Below are 16,816 nucleotides of genomic sequence, written 5' to 3' on the forward strand. Positions count from 1 at the left end.
TTCGCGCTTTCCCTGCAATGTTTCCATAGGGCCGATTGCTCTTCCTTATTTTCAAGTGACTTCAGGTGTTCTGTTCCTCTGGTATAGGAACTTGCCATGGTGGATTTAATTTTGTACGTCGCACGATGTCTATCACACGGTCCTCCCCTATCCGCCTTAGAAACCAGACAATTCTCCCGTTCACATTGGCAGGGTTTGAATGGACAGCAACTTTCTTGACAACTTTAATCTTGAAACCCTGCTTTTTAACCTCTTGTTGGTACTTCCTTTGTAGATGAGATCCTGGTGTGGCCAGTACAAAGATGACTGTCTCGTCTCCAGCTCTTTTGCACCAGTTGTTTTTCTTTGCTGTTTTTTCTTCTCTTGCTCTTTCTTTCTCCACTTGCTGGGTCTGTGTAATGGTCGTTCTCTTTTCTTATTAGCCTCCTGTCTTGCTTGGTATGTCTTAAGGGCAGAATCTTCAACCTTGTTCTGAATTTCTTACTGCATCTTGATCGAGTGTTGCATCCGTAACACTACATTTTACTACGGGGTATAGTGACAAAGGCTGACATAAAGACCAATACGTTCCCAGTGTTCTTACTCTCTCTGTCATCCCTCACCCACTGCCTTTTCCCTTAGGAAGCCTCTGAAGCAAAGAGTTCTAAAGCAAAGGGTTTAATTTAATTTTGATATGAAAAGAGTGTACCTTAATTTGTTAAACTAATTGTAAAAACTGTTTAAAAGGTAGTAATAATGTAGTTCTGATGCCAGCAACATAATCTGGTGTATTTTCACTCGTGGTTACTCATGTGCATACAATTGTAGATACTTTGATACTTGAGTCTGAACTGCGTGATTTGTACATTTGTACATTCGTACATAAATAACAACGTTATAAATTAAGGACCAGAAACTACAAGAAGATTGTTAGTTTCTGGTTACTCATGGGAATACTTTTATAGTTACTTTTAGACTTGAGTCTGAACTGCATGAATTGTACATTTGTACATTCGTTCATGAATGACAATTAATGTAACAAATTTAGGAGTAGAAACTACAAGAAGATTGCAATACTATTTATCTAGGCGTAGTCAATCAATAAACTTAGAATTGATCGACAATAGATGAAGAAAAAAAGTTGTGAGTTATCAATGATTGATTCATCAATTGGTATCAGTAGTGTTGTCAATTGTTTTCGGAAATTATTTTTGTCCTTTTACAAGTTACAGTGATAAAATGTTTGACAAAATTTGTCTATAGTGCTTTTATTGACTCAGTCAGTTTATCATAGCCAGCATATCGTTTACGATCATTGACAAAAATTAATAACAAGAATGGAAAAAAACTGCCAGAAACATTTTGGGCTTTACATCTTTCTTTGCTAGTTTACGGTGCCGGAAGAAGCTCAACCCAGAGTAGCAGTGTACAAACCTCCAATCTCATTGCTGCGTCGGTATAAAGAGAGGGCAAAATAAACAACAGAGTGAGTGTTCTAGTGATTTCAATTATTTCCCTTAGGAAACAAACTTAAGACTAGATCTCAGGGTAGGCCAAAAGGAAAATGTAATCCAGTAGAATACTGAAGATGAACGTCTCGTGTTGTTCCAGGTATTATTTTACATGCAATAGCAAAGCCATTTTTGAATAGTCTGGATGGTTATTGTCAATTTGTTTTAAATCGATAACGATTTTTATCGATTGACTACACCTGGTATTTATTAAATGCAACCTTACAACAAGAATTGCAACATTCGCTTTTACAAGCATTAATTGCCATTTTTGTTGGTTCTGCTATATTGATGTTTTGTTGTATTGCTGGTTTAACATTTGTTCTGTATGATAGGAAATGTTGAGGTGCATCAGCTACTGTCTTTTGGCTTTCCTAACGGTTGTCTCATATTCTGTTCCATCAGCAGGTACGTCCTTACATGTACATTAATTTTAAGACATTGACTTGAGGCATATTTTCTCTTACTGACCAAGTTTAAGGTCCATATGTATACTTAACAATTATTCCATGTGCGTACGCTGGATATGAGTTGTCTATAACCAATGTGATTATCCAGCAAGCATGAATGGAAAAATTGTTTTAATTATTAAATTTTATTTGTAAATTATGTATGCTTGTATATATACTTGAAAATTTAATTATATTGGATTCTGGTTTGATTTTACAAAATTACTGGAAGTTGATATAACGAAAACAACAAAAGGTGGGAAATCACATGACATGCGTGTCATTTGTAAACTTAGTTGAATGAAAATTTTGAAACCTGAACGAAAATTACAATTAAGTAGAAATCAAGGAAAGTCTATCAAATGAAGGAAATACTACCTTGGTCTTAAAGTTTGAAAAGCGTTCAGGTTTGAGTCATGGAGAAGTGTAAGAATTGTTCTAGCTTTCACATTGCAAGCCATCTTACATGACCAACAACACACAGTGTGGACTCCGCAATAATAACAACCCCGGGACCAAATGCAGCCAAGACCCCTACCCTTAGAGACACCGCTGCTAAACCTGCAATGGAGAACACCCTGCCTGCTGTCATGATAACCCCTCTCCAAAAACTAGAGGCCAGGTTGATAAAAAGTCATCAAACTGCTGAAGCCTTGCTCTCTATGAAACCCAAACACCAGTAAATATTTCCCTTTTAACTGAGCTACTCAGGACCCACTATATCCAGGATTTTGTTACTAAACTTTCTGTTGGGATAAGCTAGAGTTTTCGGGTGGGTTTTGAGGGCAACCAATTCTTCAGAACAGCCAAAATCCTTCCCCCGGCTCATCGACAACCCATACTTATTGAAGAAAACCCCCTAGAGGAGGTTGAACTTGGTTGCCTAGTAGACCCCTTCGAATCCCTCCCTTTTCACAATTTTCAAATGGATCCCCTTGAGCTTGTCTCCAAAAAGAACAGCCAAAAGTGGCATTGTTACTATCTTCCACCTCTCTTACCCCAAAAGGTCCCCAGACAGCCTGAATGCACACATCCCCATTGAAGCTTTTACCCTCCAGTATATATGCATTGATGTTGCTATTTCCCTGGTCCTAGAACATGGTCCAGGCTGTTTCATGAAAAAAAAAAAAAAAAAAAACTGACATTCAATCTGCTTTCTGCATTATTCCTGTCCACCCCATGACTGGGAATTACTAGGCATGATCTCGAAGGGTCAGTTTTTTTTTTTTTTGACAAGGTCTCCCCCTTTGAGCTGAGAAGTGCCCCCTACCTCTTCAACCAATTTTCTTATGTCCTTGAATGGCTAGTCAAAAAATCACCTCCTCCATCTCCTCCATCATCGATATAATGGACGATTTCTTCATTGCCCCGCCCCCTCCACTCTCTCATTGCGCCACAGCCCTTTGCCAGGTCCTTACTCTGTTCTAGGAGTTAAACATTCTCCTTGCTCCAAAGAAGACCTTCCGTCCCACCCAGGTCCTCGAGTTTATGGGTATAACACTAGACTCTGTCCGTATGGAGATCAGGCTACCAGAAGATAAATTTCATAGTGCCTGCCTTATGCTCATTTGCTGGTCCTCTAAAAGAACCTGTTGTCTGTGTGACCTTCAGTCCCTCATTGGAACCTTACAGTTTGCCTGTCGAATTATCTCACTGGGTCACCCCTTCATGCAATGGATCAACAATGTCACTCATGGGGTCGGTAACTTGGGGCACTTTATTTCCCTCAACTAAGAGTTGGACATCCGTGTGTGGCAACTCTTCCTCGAACATGGGAATGGGGTCAGCCTTTTTCTTCCCCCTTTCACTGAGCCTTCCCCTCAAATCCACCTTTTTGCAGACAGTGCTGGCTGGATTGGCTACAGCAGGGATCCATATTGGTATTTTCTCCAAGTCTTCAACTGGGCAAGTATTCCAGATGACATACTTGCCCTCGCAAAATTTAACTTGCCAATTCACATACCATGCGATGCACTTTGGGATGGATACATTATGCGGAACAAGGTTTTAGTCTCAGATATAATCAGAATGCTAATCAAAGGAATTATTTTTCTTGTTGAGAATCAGAAAAGAAAAAAAAATCAAATGAATTAATTTTGATCAGCAAAGCTAAAGATGTCCATGGCAAACCGTTTTTTGGTTCCGTTATTTCTGAATCACAGTAACAACATGATACCGGAAACAATTATTGTTACCGTGAAATCCTAGGGGTTGCAACAGAACAGCATGTAAATGGAAAGTTTACATTTTTATTATTTTCACCTTACCAGTCTCTCAGTACACCAGGCAGTTCTTTCAGTAAGACCCGGCTCATACCGGAGCTCCGGCGGGTACTCTCTTGCGAATCGCCCGCTGTATTCTTGCATTAATGTGTTAATGGAGGCAAATAAAAAGGAACTAGCAACTCAGCCTATTAAATGGTTAGTTATTATTGGAAAGATAATAAAAATGTTAAAAAACCAACCAAATAGTTAATTTATACACTACTCTGTGATTTTAGCACTTTAAAAGCCACAAGTAGTCGTATTTCATTTGCGTATTAAACGTAATGTTGTCATAAACATCATTGTCACTAAAGGTCACACTCCAGCGCACATTACATGATGTACCTTGTGTTTTAAGAAGCCTCATTTTCATGTATCGTCAGTTCCATGATGAAGCAGCAGCCGTCCATGCTGTCGTTTCTGTCTGCTTAGCATATATTGAAAAAGCTGAAGGCACGTAGTTCTTTTGGATGAACATGAAGGCAACCACATAAGGTTTTAATGTAGTATTTCTTGAGTCCTCTAACAAACAGACAGTGTGACAAGTAACATTCTATTAGCTTTTAGTAAGACATACCTAAATCTCAGTAGTATATACACAACTGAAAATAGTGTATAATATACACAAGACTGCCTTGAACTATGCAAAAAAAATACTTTTGATAAAAAATACTCTGATAAAAATATTGAATGCTTGGGTGTTAATATTATGCCTCAAATCACTGGAAATCGTCTTTCCGAGCTTCCTGATTTCACAGATTTTCTGCGGGGGGGGGGGGGGGGGAGGGGGAGGGGCATGCCCCCATATTCCCCTAGAGTACAAGGGGCCTTCGGCCCCTTTTCTCAGCACCGGTGGCTGCTAACAAAGGGAGACAACTACTTCAAATCTTACTGAAAGCACTGCTACCACTGTTGCAGTCACCATTCGTCGGACACATTCATCAGGCGAACACCAATGTATTCGTTTCTGCTTGCATCTTAAGCTAGTTTCTCCTAATACTCCCTTGTTCCTACCAGTGAGGCTATTATAATACACTTTCTTGCCCACCTTTCCAATGCAGTTTCTTATGGCACTGTTAAAGTATATCTGGCAGCTGTGAAAAACTTACATACCGAGTTTGGCTGTCTGTTGGATTGCACCTCCATGCCCCTCCTTTATAAAACACTATGAGGTAAAAATGCTTACACACTGCCCCAAAACAGAGATAAATGGAGAGCTAAAAATAACGGAATTCTATCGTGCGTTTTTCAAAAAATTCAAACTTTTAATTTATAAATTTTCTTTGATTTTTCGCTAAACATAGAAAATCGGTAGAGAAAATGATCCATCAAAAGGAAAATAGGGGTCACTGACCTTCCAAGATCGTTAAATCCAGGCAAAGCTATAGCAATGGTCATCTGCCCTATCATTGTTAATTTTATTACTTAGCGTGCACTTTGATGCATGACATGGTGTTTGAATTTACGTGCGCAGTAAGGATGCGTAGAAACAATTAGTGCGAACGTCCTTAAGGGTCCATTAACTGATCGTTTTAAGCCATTGCTAAAAAAAAATTATTCTCTCATAACTTTGTCATTTTATGTGTTTTAACTTTTCCACTATTAGTTACACCAGTGATGACATCATCAGGCCATGCCGATGGTCATGTGATGTAATCTGAAAAATTGTAAAGGTTCCCAAGTATATTACTTTATAGGGATTTTTCCCCTTGAGTTATTATTTTAATTTTAATCTCTATTACGCTATGCATAGATTTTCATCTCTAAAAAGTCAGATTTTGAGAGAATCCTCAAACGTTAACAATTTGTGATTTTCGGGGAAAAGATTTTAAAGATTTTAAGGAAAACGACCACTTTTTTAAGTTTAAAAGACATGTTTCGACAGAACTTCTGTCATCTTCACTTGAATGAATGATTACAAAGCAAGTTGAATAATAAGTAGGCAAAAATGCTAATTAAGACAAATAGTAACAACAGAACGTGAAAAGGTGTAAATTAAAAGGATAATTTTAGATTTACATGGTGTAATTGCTGATTGAGGCAAGGTAGTTCTTTTTGAATATGGATAGCCTCCTTTATCTTGAGTTGAAAGCTGGTAGTGGCGTGATCTAAAATATGAAAGCAGTCTATTGAACACAATGAGCGACAACGTTCAGAATTCTGAAGATGTTTGAAGATGTGAGAGGCCCTATCAACGGCTAAGTGCTCACGTATGCGTGGGGAAAAATGTCGGGAGGTTTCGCCGACATAACAGGCATTACAGCCCGCACATGTAAACTTATAAACTACACGTGAACGAAGCCCGCCGGGGATAGGGTCTTTCACACCAAAAAGGTTACCTATCTTAAAGGAAGAAAAAACTAATTTGATGTCTAAATCATTACAATAGCGCTTGATTAAGTGTCGAATCTTCTTCTGAGTGATGACAGAAAAATGGCCTATGTACGGCAGCTTAAAGTAAAAGGTGCGCGAGGTGGTAAGGGGGTAGCCCCGGGGACAATGATTGCTACGGGCCCCAGTGATGTAACGGTTAACCACTTTTTCAATTAAATGGGCAGGGAAAAGGTTCTTTTTGAGAATTTCAGTAAGCTTGGTTATATCCTCGTGTAACCCCAACCAAGTGTTGTTGATCTTGTAGGCCCTGTCAACAAGAGTCCTAATGAGACCTACTTTGTAAGAGTACGAGGTGAAGCTAAAATAATTAGTTAATAACCCAGTAAAGGTTTTCTTACGGTAAACCCTAGTTAGGAAGGAATTAGTGTCACTATTATCAATAAGAACGTCTAGAAAGGGTAATTTGCGATTAAGTTCTTTTTCCATAGTAAACCTTATGTTGGGGTGCCTAGAGTTAGTGTAGTCAAAAAATATAACAGCATCGTGCTCCGAGTGAAATAAACAAAAGTGTCGTCAACATACCTACGATAAAATAAAATTTTAGAGCATTGAAAATTTTCCAACCATAGTTTTTCATGATGTCCCATAAAAAGATTGGCTAATACGGGAGCAAGGGGAGACCCCATGGCCACACCGTCAATTTGGTCATAGAAAGAACCGTAAAATAAGAAATGGGTCTGGGCGGTGGCTACAGTGAAAAGGCTTCTAAGTTCAGGTTTACTTAACTTAAGGTCAGGATTGCCCTCGGAAATGTAATTGACCGCCAGGTCAATACATTCCTCAAGAGGTATGTTAGTAAAGAGACTTTCCACATCGAAGGAAACCATAAATTTACCAAACATAGATAAAGATTGAATGTCCTGTATAAAAGTAAAAGTGTCTGTAGCTCAGTGTTCAGTTGGGATGTGCGGCGCCAAAAGATTGCATAGATATTTGGCCAGGTTATAATTGTAGGTTCCAATAGAAGACACGATGGGGCGAAATGGCGGAGTTGGGTTAGGTCCAAAATCCTTGTGCATTTTGGGGGGGCCATAAATTCTTGCTGGTTGAGAGCCTTTGGGATAGATGTTTTCGTTGATAGAGCCTCTCACATCTTCAAACATCTTCAGAATTCTGAACGTTGTCGCTCATTGCGTTCAATAGACTGCTTTCATATTTTAGATCACGCCACTACCAGCTTTCAACTCAAGATAAAGGAGGCTATCCATATTCAAAGAGAACTACCTTGCCTCAATCAGCAATTACAACATGTAACTCTAAAATTATCCTTTTAATTTACACCTTTTCACGTTCTGTTGTTACTATTTGTCTTAATTAGCATTTTTGCCTACTTATTATTCAACTTGCTTTGTAATCATTCATTCAAGTGAAGATGACAGAAGTTCTGTCGAAACATGTCTTTTAAACTTAAAAAAGTGGTCGTTTTCCTTAAAATCTTTACATGTCTGCTGCTATCTAGACCTTTTGAAAGCAAATTAACCAGATTAATAACATCAGCACTTGAGGACAGCATATTGGATAACTAAACTACTCTGTTCTGAAAAGAACGTGTTATCTAATCACCTTGTTCCAGGTGGTCTAGAAAGCCACTGTGAATGATAAGTTCCTTATCTGAAACCCTCCCACCCCAACATTTTGAGAGAAAAGAAATTGCACTTGATAGGGGTGATACCAATCAACGCCTTTATTGTATTGTAAAGGTAAAGTCTGCATGCGAGCCAAGTGGCCCATCAGGCCGGAGCTTATTGTGGTTTCTGTAGCATGAAGCGACTAGGAGTATTTCTACTCCCCCCTGCATGGGATGCTAGTCCATCGCAGGGTTACCCCCACCATTAAGTTCGCCGGTACCCATTTATACACCTGGGTGGAGAGAGGCACTGTGAGAGTAAAGTGTCTTGCCCAAGAACACAACACAATGTCCCCGGCCAGGGCTCGAACCCGGACCGCTCGATCCGGAGACGAGCGCACTAACCATGAGGCCACCATGGTGCTTAAAATTCGAATAAGTTTTGTTATGTGCCAGTAAATTGGTAGGGCATGAGATAGAAATATCTGAACAGTAAATAATTACATGTGTGTTCTTGTTACTCCTTGTCCTCTTCAATGTCTTTAGTACATTCCTCATGATTGCACCCTTTTGAGGCCACACAATGAGGAACCTCAGAGCATTTGCCATTGCTGCTGCACCAAGCTTAATAATTTTTGAAGCTTGGTCTTCACTGATGTCAATTCTGAAAAATATGTACGACTATTATTACTTCAATAGTGTTTAACAATAATGTAGCCACAATCGTCTCCATTTGAAATGGTGTAAATCAAATATTTTTTCCGGGTAACATCTCATTTGTACGCTAAATCCTTGTTTTGTAACCCTTATCACAGCCTCATCAAAATGAGCAAAATCTTATCTCCAGGACTCAGCTTTGCACATAATGTTGGAAGATGTTGACGAGTTACCACCCTCACTATCCAATGAAATATTTTGCAACTGCGAACACCTGCAATATGACAATCAAAGTAGCGGATCATCAGATATGAAGCAATTGTCTGAATCAATTAAAGGGTGTTATTAAAAATAACTTCCAGGACAAGTTGAATACTTTCCACTTTCAAACCTTTTGTGTGCCCAAAAATGGGATGTCTCCTGCTCTAAACCTACATGTAGGTTCCAGCCACATGCATACCCTTGGGTACCCCCATATAAAAATGAAAGGGGTGTTTGTCAGAAATTTTGAAGAGAAATCCCTAAAGGTACCAGATTCTCGTCTTGTGGGCTTTGAAGGCCCAACTGTGGGTATCACTACCCCCCTTAAGCACTGTTGGGAAACACAGGGACTTGCCACCCCCTCTCCCAACCCCTCAACATGAGAAGCTGATAAGAATCTCTCCAGGGCATCCCAACATTGAAAGATGTAGACTTTGATATTAGGTCCAAATTACCGATAATTTTATTTGTAACAAGACCAAAAAAATTCTAAAAAACATTTTCTGTCCTTTCTTGCAACACCTACGCTTCAATTCAATGAGTAGTTAACTCACCTTTACACTAAGATGAGATATACTGAGAAACATGATTTAGTTAATAGCTGGAACAGTTTAGAGTTGTCTTTTTTTTTAATCTGGCGCATTCCTGATTGTAGAAGATTGCAGCATCCCTTTTTTTTCTGAACTTCAAGGAGCAGTTGCTGCATTGCTGTGCTTAGATGCCTGTGTTCTTTCCAGTCGCAGTAGGAGAAGTCTGTTTCCATATCTTTTTCGTTTTCTCCAACCAAAGGAATTGTAGCCTGAAGGCCATCACAATTAGTATCAGAAGGTGAAGCTTTTTTACTTTCCAAAACCAAAGGAATTGTGGTTTCAGCTTCTATGTGATTGGTTGCAGCATTGAAGTTGTAGGCTACTGGACCTTCACCCTGATTACTGTCTAACCGCGAAGAATCACAAGTGGTTGTTTCAGTCTTTTGGCATTTTCTAACTCACTCATATTGCTGCAAAGCCCTGTTGTTCATGTCCACATTTTCTGACTTAGGGTTACGGATAATTATACTCTGGGTGAAGACAATCTGACTTTGGTTTACCTAAAGAACCTATTAGAACTACAGTGAAATCTTCGAGAGAAATATGCTTTAATGCAAGGCGCTGGTTAATATTCCGTACTTTATCTGGGAAAAGGCTACACAAGATGGATCAGCGACCTACCAGTCAAGAAATGAGCACTGCAAACTTTATCTAAGGGGCTCTGCATCCAATTGGTTTCTTCAGATTTCTGGGATCTGACTTTTTATTGCATTTAACCACTTCTTTCGTCTCTCTGGAGCACTCAATGACGGTATCTGAAAAAGACCTTTATCTTCCACATTCCAATGTGTGGTACACCCAATAGCGCAGCAAGATTTAACCATTTTTCAATGAAAATAACAACTGAGTAAAGTGCTTTTCACAACAGAATAACCATGTGCTTCATGCTTTTTGCCACACGGCCAAAACAATTCCCATGATGCATTGCCAGGAAACAAAAACAATGGTGTAAGCAAAGATTCGCCTTTATGAAATGCTTTTCACGAAAACCAACACTTGATGTGCAGCCTGATACGATGCAGGCAAAGTTATTCTCTGATGAGTAGTACATTTACATACTTCACGCATACTGGAATGCAATCCATTTCAAACTACTCTTTAATAAGCCCAATAGAAAGTCAATCACTGCAGCAAAGAGATAAGAAAAGGAGACAAAGTGTTAAGGTGAAAAAAAAAAAATTAAAAAGCAAAACGAAAAGGCTAAAGAAGTAGGTCACTTTCTCATCCAAAAACTCTGGAGATTTTGATTTCTATGCATACTGATACGAAAATGACGTAAAACTCGATGTTAGTAGAAAGAAAGGCATGCTGTCATGTTCTGAATGCTTTTTTGAGTAGATTGCTTCTAATTTCGCTCATATCCTGGCTGAAAATGTCCAAAATGTCCTAAAATGTGTTTTTTCCAAAAAGCTCCTGGAGTCAATGGGTAACAAATTTCTGGAAAGGAAGAAAAAAACTTTCTTTCAATTTTAAATGATTTTGAATCTGAAGTAAATCTGAAATAAAACGTGACCTCTTACGTGAAAATTTACACTAAAGGATAACTGTTAAATAGTCAAAATGAATGGCTAAAGAACAGAAGGAAAACATGATCTAGCCGTTTAGAATGGTTTCAAATGCCATTCCAACAACCCATGGAGCAATTTCGAATGGATGCGGTGAACATTCAAACTACACAGGAAAAATTTCAAACAGATGCTGCTAGTCATTTAATTGGACTTACAAAAATTTTGCACAGATCATGCCAGCTATTCGAACGGCTTCACAAAAATTTCGAACAGATGATGCTAGCTGTTTGAATGGCTTGATAAACAATTTGAATGGATGATGCTAGTCATTCAAACAGCCTCACAAATTTTCAAACCGACAATGTCAGCCATTCAAATGGGTAACAAAAAATTTCGAATGGATGATGGCATGCATTCGAACTGCTAACGATAAATTTTGAACTGGTGATTCCAGCTGTTCAAACTGCTAAAGAAAAATTTCCAATGGGTGACGCTAGCTGTTTAAACCGCTAAAGATATCATTGAATGACATAAACTGTTTTTGAAAAGCTCTCACTTTCGACCCACGTGTTGCATTATGCGCGAAATTATGTTAATTCAAGGTGAGACTTGAGATTTGCACAGTGCGTACTGAAACTTTTAAAGACTTGTTAATTTGAAAATTTTGAATGCAACCCAAACCGAACTATTTGTGTTATCTTAACAGGTTTTTTCTTTAGTGAAAGTCTTGAAGGAAGGAAATGTTATCTGTTTTGAATCTGAAGTTATGCAATAAAATATTAATTCCTGTTAGCAATAAAATATTGAGATTTTCTTTTCCTTTTCCATTTTATTATCATTGATGGGGAACAAAGCAGTCATTAAGTATCATTCTTTCTTTTTGATGCATCATCACAACTTCTTTTGAACCAATCTACTTAATGTAAAGTTACCTTGAAGTCTGATCTTCTGTTTCTTTTTTTAATAATTTTTTATTTTTAAAGTAAGAAAATGTTATCTTCCAAGTTACCAAGTGGTATCGTGCCCCTTTAACTTCACTGGAGTTCTTAAAGGAAGAAAATGTGAAATTATGCAATAAAATATTAATTCCTGTTAGCAATAAAATATTTAGATTTTCTTTTTTTCCCATTTTATCATCGATGTTGGGGAGCAAATCAGTGGGTGATTATCATTCTTTCTACTTTTTAATGTTTCGTGTCAGTTTCTTTTCAACCAATCTACTCAATGTAAAGTTACTTAGTGGTCTTGTATTTCTTTTTTAAATAATTTTTTTCTAAGGAAGAAAACATTATCTCTTTTGATCTGAAATTCTATTTTGACACCATGCAGTCCTACTCACTAGTGAGTCACGTGAGATATGTGCGAGTAGCCCAAGCGATCAGTTGCGTGTGTAATTTCAGAACGGTCAGTCGCGTCTTTTGAAGTTTGTTGGTAATGGCGAATACGAACGAGCAAACACTTTCCACTGAGGCAGAGGACGCCCTCTTAAACAATCACCATGATTCTTAGGAGAAGACCCGAACAACTGCCCACCAGAATCCCATGTTCAGTATGCTTCAGAATGTCAACAAAACTCTCGGAGCAATGGCAGACTCGATCCTCAACATGAACCAGTCGCTCAAGTGGCTTCATCCCAGCAGCACAGACGATCCCTAAACTGCAAAAATACAGTTCCAAAGACCAAATAAGTGCTTTTGATGGCTCAGATGATGATGCAGATGACTCGGATGTGGAACTTCAGGCCCTTTGTGGCACTGAAGCCGACAAGACTTCCAAAGATAAACCACGTGCTCGACTCGAGCAAAGCAACGGCGGCAATGACCCATTGTTGTCGGAAATCGCAGAAGATCTTCTCAATGCACAGGCAGACCACCCTATGTGTTCGTGGTTAATAATTGTTTACAGAAACGAAGAGAATCAGCGCTTGGCATACCGTTGCTGACATAGCATGCCAAGCGCTTATTGCCAGATTTGAAACGGCCTGCATGCTTTGAATTCCTCTGGTCGCTGAGTTTGGCACCAATCATGAAAGCTGTTTTTGTGATTTTAGCATCAATTTTCTCGGAAAATGTTAGAGGGATGAAGCTCAAATTCAGCGAAGAGATAGAGAAAAATCTCATCGATCAACCATCGTCACCATTCGGGTAAGATTTTCAGTATTTTGGTGTTTATTCCAATTTAAAGTGGAGGAGGTTGCGGCTGGTGGCCGCCAAGTTGCAAGCGTTGTCTCCCTCTCTTGTCTTACCGGTAATCGACCAAAAGTAATTTCGTAAAAAAGACCCTTCAGATGGCGCAGGAAGGCGAAAAAACACCGCACATGAGTCGATTAATGTTTCATTTAACTTTAGAGGGACATTCAGACCGAGATGTAAATTAGATATGCAATTTTTAGAGCATTATTCATAACCCTCATAGATTCTCTTTGATTCTCTTCATTTCTGTAAACAATTATTAACCACGAACACATAGGGTGGTCTACCTGTGCTCAATGGAGATGAATCAGGTCCGGCTGCTAAGAAACAACTGGCTGACTTTATTAACAACCTGTGGTCTAAGAAATTGCCAGACTCAAAACTAAAGGATAAGTCGGCAAAATATTTATGCCCGGCGAACTGCGATACTCTCGCAACACGGCAGGTTAATTCCGAAATCTGGGATAAACTGAGCCACTCAGTAAAACAACAGGACCTCAGGTCCAGCTCAACCGAGAAAATGGCTGGTACTGCTGGTGCAGTACTGTGCAAATCCATTGAGCTGCTGCTAGAAATGAATTCGAAGCAGCCGAACTCAGACTCTGACATTTAGAAACTTATAAAATTGAACACAGATGCGGTTGCTCTGCTGGGGCACGCACATGTCAACCTGTCCCACCGCCACAGGGAGTCGATCAAACCACATCTAAATAAAGATTATGCTGGCCTGTGTGCTTCGCATGTTGCAGTAACGGTTCTGCTGTTTGGAAATGGCTTGCAAACCCCGCTGAATAATATACGAGCATCCAATAGGGTAAGCACCACAGCAGTTGGTAGTCGGCCCTAAGACGTTAAGGGACACCCTTCATGAAACTACCCAAAATCTGATCGGCGAAGCAAGCCTTTTTTATCGACATGTCGTCAGTGGAACTCAAAACCACCCCAAAAGTCCTTCTTCCAATCGCAGGACCAGGGGAAGAAGCGGCAGTGATTTCCGCTGACATACTTGATAACTTAGAGGTAAATAATCTTTTGTTGTTTGAGACCCATATGAAACATTATTTTGCCAATAAGGTGCAAAGCTTCAAGGGTGGCTAACTGGTACGTTGCCTCGGCAAATGGAAGGAAATAACTTCTGACTCAGAAGTCCTTAATTGTGTTAAGGGTCAGTATATTGAATTTTCCACACAGCCCACAAAGAACTTGGGCGCGAAAAGGAAAACATTCAACATCAGTGACTCATTGGCTATAGAAGCTGAAATCCAAAAATTGCTTGACATAAGTGTCATTGTACCCACCCATCATGAAAGTGGGGAATATATTTTGCCAATTTTTGTGGCGAATAAAAAAGATGGATCATATGGAATGATCTTAAATTGGAAACGCTTTAACCAGCATGTTGAATACCAACATTTCAAAATGGACTCAGTCTGGACAGCAATCAGGCTTATTACCCCAAATTCCTACATGGCATCCATTGATTAAAAGGACGCTTATTGTTCGGTCCCTATTGCAAAGCAACTCCAAAAGTACCTCAAATTTGAATGGAACAACGTGTTATTTAAGTTTGCATGTTTCCCCAATGGTTAGGCTTTCTGTCCCAGAAAATTTACCAAGCTAATGAAACCAGTATTTGCCACCCTGCGACAGCTTGGTCACTTGTCTTCAGGTTATATAGATGACCCTTGGTTAGTGGGGCCAATCTGGGATGATTGTGCATAAAATGTTGTTGACACAGTCAAACTACTGGATACTTTGGGTTTTGTAGTACACCCTGAAAAGTCGGTGTTCATCCCAACTCAAAAGCTGGTATTTTTAAGATTCATTCTAGACTCAGTTTCCATGCTAGTTTACCTTACCCCTGAGAAGGCTCTTGAGCTAAAACAGGCAGCTACTGACCTGTTTAACTACAAAAATACTACTATTAGAGATGTAGCCAAGGTCCTGGGGCTTATAGTGTCAAGTTTCTCTCGCATTGCCTATGGACCTCTCCACTACCGCTATTTAGAACGAGACAAAACCACAGCTCTTAAAACTAGCGAATGGAACTTTGATGCCAAAATGTGTCTATCCAGCCAAGCAGGGGAAGAGCTTAAGTGGTGGATTGACTCAATCGAGTCTGCATCCGACCCGATAACTCGAGGAGACGTAGATATTACCATTACTTCTGATGCCTCAAAACAGGGTGGGGGTGCAGCAACCAGTGATTCTTCAACTGGGGGACTCTGGACAGCTGAGGAAGCGAAAGAGCACATGAATTTTCTTGAAATGTTGGCTATGTTGTTTGCCTTAAAATCATTCGGTTCCTCTCCACAGTATAAATATATATAGTGTATAAATGATATAGAATTGTAATTGTATTTCATTTTATTTTATTTTGTCTATTTACTTTTTCCTTCATATTTATTTCTCTCAAAGATATTAGCTAACAAGCTTCTCTGTAAATTCGAGGTTAAATAAAGTATATGTATGTATATGTATGTATGTAAGAAACCCATTGTCCCAGCAAATAAAGCTTATGGACAGCTCCTGTTGGAAAACCTCCACACATAGGATTATTACAGTCTTTTGCACTGTAAACCAGTACTTATTATCAGATGCTGTTGTCTTTGTTTGCTGCCCTCTATAGGCAGATTTCCTCAGATAGGCAGCAGTTCATTGTTTACTGTCTTTATTTATGCGCATTCTGTGTACCATAGACTGACAAGCCATATACTGTAGCTGTTTGCACCAATATTTTGGCAATTAAAGCTGTTTCTGTTTATTTTTTCCGCACATGATTGCACGCTTTGAAGTCTCACGTGACTGACTAGTGAGTAGGACTACTGTCGAAATAGAATTTATAAGTTAAACAAGACTTACCTAAAAGTTGAAGTTTGACTGTAATTCTATGAGATACCACTCACGAACTAGGGAGTCACGTGCTCTACCCCCTCACTGGGTTCTGTAGTTTACTCTTCTACTTATTTTCCCAACCATTTTTGTTTGCAATTACTCGCTTTCTTTAAAGACTAATCGCTCGGGCTACTTGCACATATTTCACGTGACTCCCTAATTCGTGACTAGTATCTCATAGAATTACAGTCAAACTTCAACTTACAGGTAAGTCTCGTTTAACTTATAAATTATGCAATGCAACATTAACTCTTGTTAGCAATAAAATATTGAGATTTTCTTTTTTCCATTTTACTATCAATGTTGGGAAAGAAATCAGCATCTTAGTATCATTCTTTTTATTTTTTAATGCATCGTGTTAATTTCTTTTCAACCAATCTAGTTAATGTAAAGTTACTTAGTGGTCTTGTGTTTCTTTTTTAAACTTTTTTTTTTTAAGGAAGAAAACATTATCTCTTTAAAATCTGAAATTATGCAATGAAATATTAATCCTGTTAGCAATAAAATATTGAGATTTTCTTTTTTCCCATTTTATTATCAATGCTGGGG

The 16,816-nt window shown here is 38.9% G+C and overlaps 1 long non-coding RNA gene and 1 pseudogene across 1 annotated transcript; both read left to right on the forward strand.

Moving 5' to 3' along the window:
* Window positions 1–1,375: 1,375 nt before the first annotated feature.
* LOC149101070 (uncharacterized) lies at window positions 1,376–2,254 on the forward strand. Its single transcript, XR_016203099.1, has 2 exons — window positions 1,376–1,465; window positions 1,826–2,254. It is a non-coding gene; the product is annotated as an uncharacterized LOC149101070 (long non-coding RNA).
* Window positions 2,255–8,839: 6,585 nt separating this feature from the next.
* Window positions 8,840–15,434, forward strand: LOC149101071 (uncharacterized; annotated as a pseudogene).
* Window positions 15,435–16,816: the final 1,382 nt, after the last annotated feature.

Source organism: Orbicella faveolata, unplaced genomic scaffold, assembly GCF_042242905.1.
Source record: "Orbicella faveolata isolate gen_17 unplaced genomic scaffold, um_ofav_v1 contig_4, whole genome shotgun sequence".
Taxonomy (NCBI): domain Eukaryota; kingdom Metazoa; phylum Cnidaria; class Anthozoa; order Scleractinia; family Merulinidae; genus Orbicella; species Orbicella faveolata.